Raw genomic sequence first — 8209 nt, forward strand, 5'->3', positions numbered from 1 at the left:
GTGTGTGTGTGTGTGTGAAGATTTTGTTGTGATTTGTTACTTAAAGTTTTTAGACTCATTAAGTTGTTATATTCAATTAGTTAAAGTTGGATTGGGGAACAGGAAGTGTTCATAATGTGAGATAAGGTTCAGATACCTTCACATATTTTATGGATTCATTTTATTCATCTGTATATTGACACACCTGTACTTATATATTTTATTATCATGTTTTATTTAATTCAAGTAGATCTTTATGTTTTCTTGTCTGAACCAAAACAACATAAAAACTGCAGACACACACACACACAAACATACTTCAGTTGATCCTTTTCTTCAGTGAACTTCCCCGTAAACCAACCTCTCCATCCCTCCATAGGTCTCCCCATGTCTCCATCATCACCTCCGTCTCCCAATGAGCTCGGGTCCATCGCTATAGCAACTGGTTGTCACGGGCAACGAGACACAGCCAGCACCAGGCAGCATCCTCCTCGCAGTTGTTGTCGAAAGGCAGAGCGAGGCAGAGAGAGAAGGCGCGGCGCGAGCAGAGCAGCAGAGGAAGACGCGTTTATCTCGCCAAAATAAAACCAACAGAATAAAATAACAGAAAACAGAAAACAGACCACTGGATTCTGGATCCTGGACTCTGGATTCTCCTGCTGACCAGTGTTTCTGCTTCCACCTCTGGAGCGGAAACCAGAGGATGAGAGGATGGTGACAACTTGTTCTTCCAGGAAAGTGTTGCTTCAGCGCTCAGCTGTGTTGGAGTGCAGGCGGTGACCCCACCACCCAGACAGAGACCACCGCCGCCACCGCAGGGTGAGTCCCAACTTACCATTTTTATTTAATTCTCTGATTTTCCCTGAATCGTGTCTGTCAGCCGTCCGTTGGGTCCAGACTGAGAGGGTTCAGGGTGGTGCAGGGAGGTGAGCAGTGTCGTAGACCTCTGTGTGTATGTGCAAGGGGTGTGTGTGATGGGTGTGTGATGGCGTCTCCAGCCTTTTAACACTGAAGGTTTCATGTTTCTCACTCTCTGCTCAGGGGCCAAAACCTGGCTCCATCACCCCACAACATTTGGTCCTTAATCAGAGCATCTGCAGTTTGTTTCCCGACTAAAAGAGGAATTTAAAGTCTTAAATTTCCTTCACAAACAGCTCCAATATTCCCTCCAACCTGCCGCTGGCTGTAATGTTATTTATATCATGTTTTAGTTTGAGATTTCAGCAGAAACTGTATGAAAATCTCCAGCCCTTTTGTTCCAGACCTCTGATGTAGAATCCATCAAATGATAATCTTCCATTCATCCATTTTCTGCTTTTGCTCCAGGTGCAGGTCATGTTTAATGACTGATTATTGATATTTCAGGAATTATTGTCATATACAGCTGAGAGGCTCCGTCACTGTCAGTAAATCCATGGACGTGGTAAATGATTCTGGGCTATCCCATCCCTCCTGGTTTTCATTCACATCTATGATCCTTTGATGGATGAAACAGGTATTAGATGGTGTGAGATTCTAACATGAATCTGCAGGAGCTTTGTTTTCTTCTGTTGATTTGCTCTGTCAATGTGGGGACTGGGTGTTGACACGCTGGGTTTGTTCAGTCTGATCAGAAGAATCCCCCTAAAATAAAAATCTGAGGCACCACTTTGTGATAAAGCTCCATGTATAAAGGCTTTAGCAGCTGTAATTAATGGTTTTACTAATGGTTAATAAATCATTAACTGATGCGTTATACATCATTAACATTATTAGGACGTTAAGAAGAACGTTTGTGTTGCCAGGTTGTGTAAAATCCTCCTCCTGCAGACACTGACTGACCCACTGATCTACAGGAAAGCTGCTGTGGAACATCTGGACCAAACTCCATTTATAACCTGGTTATTATCATTTACAGCTGCAGACTTATTATGGTAGAACCACTGGATCTGTCTTTGGGAGTGAAGTCGTGGCTATAGGGTGGGGGCAGGTTCAAGCTAAAACACTGTGTCATGTTTCTCTGTCTGTCATCTTGTCCACAGATCCACAGATCTCTCGGCCTTTATTGACGTAAACTGATTATTTTGGGGTCTAGACTGATAATGTCACCTGATGCTTGAGGATGTTGTGATAGGCATGATTCAGTGGTTTCTGATGGTTTACAGAGGGAGGGTTTCACAGAGACAGTGATGTTAGTGATAATGAAAAGAAGTGTCAGCTGTAGCACTGCTGTCGATCAGAGTTCTCACTGAACAAAGTTCTCACTGAACTGATTGATCGGTTTTAAATCAGATAACAATTTGAAAACCGTCTGAGCTGGGTTCGTTGTAAATGTAAATATGTTTCAGCTAAAACCAGTGTGAATTTTATCAACAAAAACCCATCATAAACAAATTTGTAGATGATCTTTTCTCAAAATGAAAACAAAATTAAAACTGAATAAAAAGTCATTTTGGAAACTATGATGAATTATTTCATTTATCATCAACAAATAAAAAATGATGATGTGAAAAAGCTAAATTGGCCAAATTAAAATGACTAAAACGAAAGCTTAAAAAAATCAAATAAACAGATTCATCTGAACCGTGAGCCCAAATTAAAACCAATACTGGAATGAAACCCAGATAAAACAGGGGATTTAGTTGGGGAACACTTTCTGATAAGGTACCGTTTCTAAAAGGTTTATAAACTGTAATTAATGACTTTATAAATGGTTAATAATTAGTTTAATAACACACTGCTTTCTGAGTTTAAAATGATTCATGTACAAATCTGTTTTATTTATTAAACTGTAGACGGAGGATCTTTTCAAAATAAAGCCCTGAACAGTTTTTATTCCTCTGTGAACTTCATCCAAAGAGCAGTAAAGAGTAAAAACCTGAGTCAGATCAGTATTTGCTGTGACCCCCTTTAAACCAGCTCCAGTTCTCCTTTTCTTTATGACTGTGTGTGTTTGGACTCGCTGTCCTGCTGCAGAATGAATCTGGACCAATCAGTAGCCTCCTGATGATGGTGGAGAAGAGTCTGAAAATCTACAGTGACTCAAACTAATGCAAAATAGTGCCGCACGTTGTTTTGCATGAGTCCTTGTTGCCCTGACTCTCTAAGACAGAGGTGTCGAGTACAAAGTTTGTACAATGAAAAACAGCAGGCTGAAATATTGAACTTCACTTTAAAGGCAAGATAAAGGGAAACAGAGAGGGAACAACCTGGAGAAGAGAAGAAAACACAGACTAATAGATGAGGAAAATAACAGGTAAAATGACAGAGAGGAAGGCAGGACGTTTTCTGCCTGCAGATCTGAACTTTAAACTCAGAATGAATCAGCACGTTTACGTCTTCTTTTCTCTGTGACTGTGTTTCCTGAATCATAACAGGCTTTTGTCAGCTGATCCAGTCAGTCCGGTCAAGATGTCAGGTTGAGTTCAGATGATGTTTGTGATGTTAGAGAACCTCATCCTGTCACACGAGACAACAACATGAAAATGTTTTTTACACCCTCAGAGGTGAAAGTGTTAAAACACGCCGACTGCAAACAGGAGGCAAGCCGCTGCGACGCCAGATCTGTCGACACATCTCATCCAGAACAGTCCCAGCGCGGACTGCACGCGCTCAGTGCAAACCTGAGACTGAACAGGATTGAGGAAAGAAAGAAAAGACAAGAGAGAGGAGCTGTCAGAGTATTTATATCCTCAATGACCTGTTTTAACTCCATTTATATTTAGATTCCTCAAAAACAGATCTGTTGTGTGTGTTTGTGTGTGTGTGTGTGTGTGTGTGTGTGTGTGTGTGTGTGTGTGTGTGTGTCCATATTTAATTTTAGACAGAAAAGGGCCTCTCAGAGAGACAAAGCAACTGATGGATAGACAGACACTGGTCGAGAGACGCATGTAAACAACTGCAATTACGAGAGGGAGACTCAAAACAACCACAAAGAGATGCAAAGAGGCACAAAGAGACAAAGGAGAATAAAAAAGATGCAACGAAACACAAGACAACCACAAATAGATGCAAAGTGACGCAAAACAAAACAATAAAAAAACAAAATGACTTTTCAACATTTTGTTGTAAATTGCAGTGAGGGTGGAGCAGCAGACTGAAACAACAGAGAATCATAACAAACCTAAAATAGAAGAAAAGATAAAACAGAGAAAGAAGTGTGAAAGAGAGAGAGAGATTGATGGAGGGATGAGGGGAGGAGGAGAGGCGGCGACAGTCCAACACTTCCTGGTATCAGACAGAAAGATTTCATCAGCGGGGAGATGAAACACAGAGAACGTGATTACGGCTGTGAAGGAAAGTGAAATGAAGAGTGAGAAACTGGTTCATCAGCTGAAATCTGAAAAAAAAAACAGATTCATTAGAAACTGAACAGATACCCGATCAAACAACGATCAGAGTCTCTTGATCCGAACTGTGAATGACTCCATTAACACATAAACACACCGTATACAAAACGGTACAAATGTACAATAATACAAAATATAAAATCTTTTCAGGCTCAATTGAATCACGTCTGAGGCCCAGATATAGTTTGAATTTTTAATATAATTTACTTATTTTCTAAAGTCCAATCATCTGAATTTGGTAAACTGAAAATACAGAATTTGAAATGACCATGTGAGCATTTTAATTCGAACCAATTTAAATAGATGGTATTTAAATGTCAGCATTGAGTATTCAGCTTCACAACCTGGTGTTCAAAAACATCAAATTATACTGACTGCTTCAAAAATGGATTGCCTGGCTGTTTAAAATGAGGATACAAACATCTGAAAAAGGTTGAATTCACATTAAAAAAGTAAAAAAGGAATATGCAATAAATTTGAATATATTTAACACTGCTGAAGGAGGAAATGCTCAAAAAATGAAAGAGAAAAAAATATATGCCAAATACAGATAATCAGGGCTGCAACTGATGATTATACATCATTAAAACTGTTGAGTATTGTCTCGATTAATCAAGTCATATAGTTTATACAATGTCAGAAAAGTGTCTTAGAATCAGACCAGAGCTTTAACAAAAAATTATGTTTAATAATTGATTAATAAAATAAAAACAAAGCAAAGTGTAGATGAAAACAATAAAGTAAAAAATTGAATCTATATTTATACATTTATTCATTTTAATGTATATTTAACATCAAAGGATTTACAGCAGAGGTTTCACACTGTGGGTGAGAAGGTGTCACAGATTCTGTGTGAAAAGGACCAAGATACATTAAAACACCCTATTGCCACAATTTGTGTGAAAAATCGCACCAACTCTGAGAGTCATAACTTCGTCAGATCTGAACACACAGACGTGAAACACACATTGCTATAGTCAGTGTGACTCACACTTTCTGAGGATATATTATAAATTATATAATTATATAATATATTATATGTGATTTTCATAGCAAAGACAAGTCAGTAAAACTGCTTGGAAATCATAGAAAAGAGTTGCTCCTTATAGATGCAGAACTGCTCCTCCTGTTTTTAATGTTTCTTCAACATCACAGTAATCCAGTCACAGCTGTTTGAACAGCCATGACACACTGCAAACAGGAGCTGATCACAGCTAATTCTGCGTCCTTTTAATGGTGCTTTTAACTTTTCAAGGCTTTGAAAATCCACTTCTATGTGTTTATACTTAAACCCTCCAAGAGTTCTGGCCTTTCAACTCCAGGCTTTAAAAAACCTTTTAAAAGTCTCTCGGGGACACCACACCCTCTGCAGCGTTGTTTCTACAGAGACTAACATGATGAATTTCTGTCCACAATTAGTAAAACAACCAGCCTGTTGTCTGTAACCAGCCGGACCTCACAGCAGTTAAACCATTAATATGTGAAAAAAAGCCTAAAAAACTCTCAAAAGGTCCAAGCATTCAGCATTACATCCTCCCTCTCTCTCCTGTGGTCAATGATAGTCTCTCGACCATCACTGTCCAGTGGTCTACCTGCTGAGATGACTTATTGACGAGCTGTCAGCCATCGCCGTGGCAACGATCACTTTCCCTCGTTAGGAAACAGACACAGTGGTGGTGTTGTTTGTTGCACGGATCGATGAGGCCACTGTTCATTCACACAGTATTAACCTGAAAACACACAACCACATGAGAAGCAAACCAGGTGTGTATCCGTTCCTGTGGACCTGGTATGGCTGTATGACTGAAGCTGAGCGTCCACCGTGTCCAGCTGGGCCACATCTGGCTGTGTTCTGGCATGGCTCTGTCGCAGCTTCATCGTCCACTAAAAACATGTCAGTTGGAAAACATCTGTTCTTCAACAGACAGTGTTTAATGTAGCTCAGAGCTGTCCTGATGTTTTCATTTGTTACAGCAGGTTGAATATAACATCATAAGCTAAGCTATATTTGTAGCTGTGTACTCTGTCTGATGGCTGTACTGACATCAAGTCATGTGATGGATTAGTTGAAACCACATCTGGACAGTAATATAAGAGTTTGAGGAACCTGGAGTCATTTAATGTTCCTGCTGACCAGATGTATCCAGTGATTGTTGGACCTGCTGTATTCTGGGCTAGGGGAGGAAAGGGGGTCAGTACAGTCGGTCAGTGTGGCTTAAATTATAACTGAGAGTGGGGGGCTAAATTACCCACAAACCTGCTGTGGACGGGATTAAAATCACTGAGCCAAAAACTTGTAAGGAGAACATTCATTTGTGGTTTAAGTTTTTGTGTTTAATACTGTCTGTGTTTGTTTGTAATCAGTATTGGTTAATTAGAATTGAACAGTGTAAAATCCATGTTTTTATGGATGAATAAAGACGACACACAGAGGACACAGGTGTGACTTTGTTCTTAACTCTGATGGATCTAATTTGGTGTCTATTAAAACAAAGATATGGGAAAACAAGCATGAAAACATCAACTGCAGTGTTTGGTTGAAGATGATTAAAGTCAGATTTAATTGGTATAAAGTTATACTGTCAAGACACAGTATTTTTCCCAATCAATCAATCAATCAATCAATCAATCAATCAATCAATCAATCAGAATTTATTTGTATAGCACTTTTCATACAAACTATGTAACACAAAGTGCTTTACAAAATAAAAGCCTTAAAAACAATCCCACACCCACATACACACAGAGCAGGTTATAAAAAAATAATTATAATAATAACAGGAACTGAGGAAATGCTCATATGAATATTAAAAATTTGCACTGAGGAAACACCGGCAAGAAAAGATCAAGATGGAGTGATAAAAATAAAACAATAACATTTACATGAATTTCCCCTAGGGGATAAATAAAGTATCTTTCTATCTATCTAAAATCCTAAAACATGATGTATTGAATTGAGTTAAACCAGAAATAAAAGGTGTATTAAAAACAAAATAAAAATGACGACAAAATAATGGAGACAAAATAATAAAATGCTAAAAGAGATGATATGTTTCGAAGTGAGAAAAACCAGAAATAAAAAGTAGAAATAAAATAACCCTAACCCAGAAATAAAATAGGGTATTAAAGGAAAACAATCCAGAAAACATCTAATAAAAGGACATGTTAGTGAAACAGCTTAAAATGTAAAAATGTAAAATGTAAATAAAATTCAATTGAGAGCCAGATTAAAGACGTAGGTCTTGAGGTCTTGATACACTCTGGATGTTGATGTGGACACTGTGTACCTACAGGAAACTGGAAAAAGATCAAAGCAGTAGAGCCATAAAAACATTTCCTCTAGGTGGGTGAGTCATTCTCCAGAAGCCGTCGGTGAGACAGTTTAGAGGCGTCACCATCAAATCTCCCAAGACTGAAGGTTGAGTCAGTGACACTGTCCAGACTGGTCCTTTTCATGACTGAGATGTTGCTGCAGCAGCTTTGAGTCAGGTTTAACGTGTGTCTGCAGAGAGAGGACGTCTTTGACCTCACACCGCTACAAAGAAATGTTGAATATTTTAATTAGACCAAATAAAAATCACACACTCGCTTACTTTAAACAAGGAGTGTTGCTGTAGTTTTGCCTTCACTGACACTCTTCTTCCCTCAAACTTTAAACTGCGTAAAAATAAAATGTAGTCTTATTTTTCACCTTCCTCTGATGGAAGAAGTGATAAAGAAGAAGAATCTCCACCTCTTTTGCTCTTCTGTGGTCACACTGTTCTCACACACATACACACACACACACACACACACACACACACACAAACACCACAACCAGAGCAGGAAGTGAAAACACACACTATGATCTTTCTGTTTGTCCTTAGAGAGAAAACAAAAGGAGAAGCGGACACACGCACACA

The 8209-nt window shown here is 38.8% G+C and overlaps 1 long non-coding RNA gene across 1 annotated transcript in view; it reads left to right on the top strand.

Moving 5' to 3' along the window:
- Positions 1 to 364: 364 nt before the first annotated feature.
- The window catches only part of LOC111647323 (uncharacterized), a 23589-nt gene continuing 15744 nt past the window's right edge, over positions 365 to 8209 (top strand). The window contains exon 1 of the long non-coding RNA XR_015436545.1: positions 365 to 798. This is a non-coding gene — a long non-coding RNA (uncharacterized LOC111647323). The remainder of the gene's footprint in view (positions 799 to 8209) is intronic.

Source organism: Seriola lalandi, unplaced genomic scaffold (assembly GCF_002814215.2).
Source record: "Seriola lalandi dorsalis isolate HSWRI2012SDOR001 ecotype SW California unplaced genomic scaffold, Sedor1 jcf7180002054985, whole genome shotgun sequence".
In the NCBI taxonomy this organism is placed as follows: domain Eukaryota; kingdom Metazoa; phylum Chordata; class Actinopteri; order Carangiformes; family Carangidae; genus Seriola; species Seriola lalandi.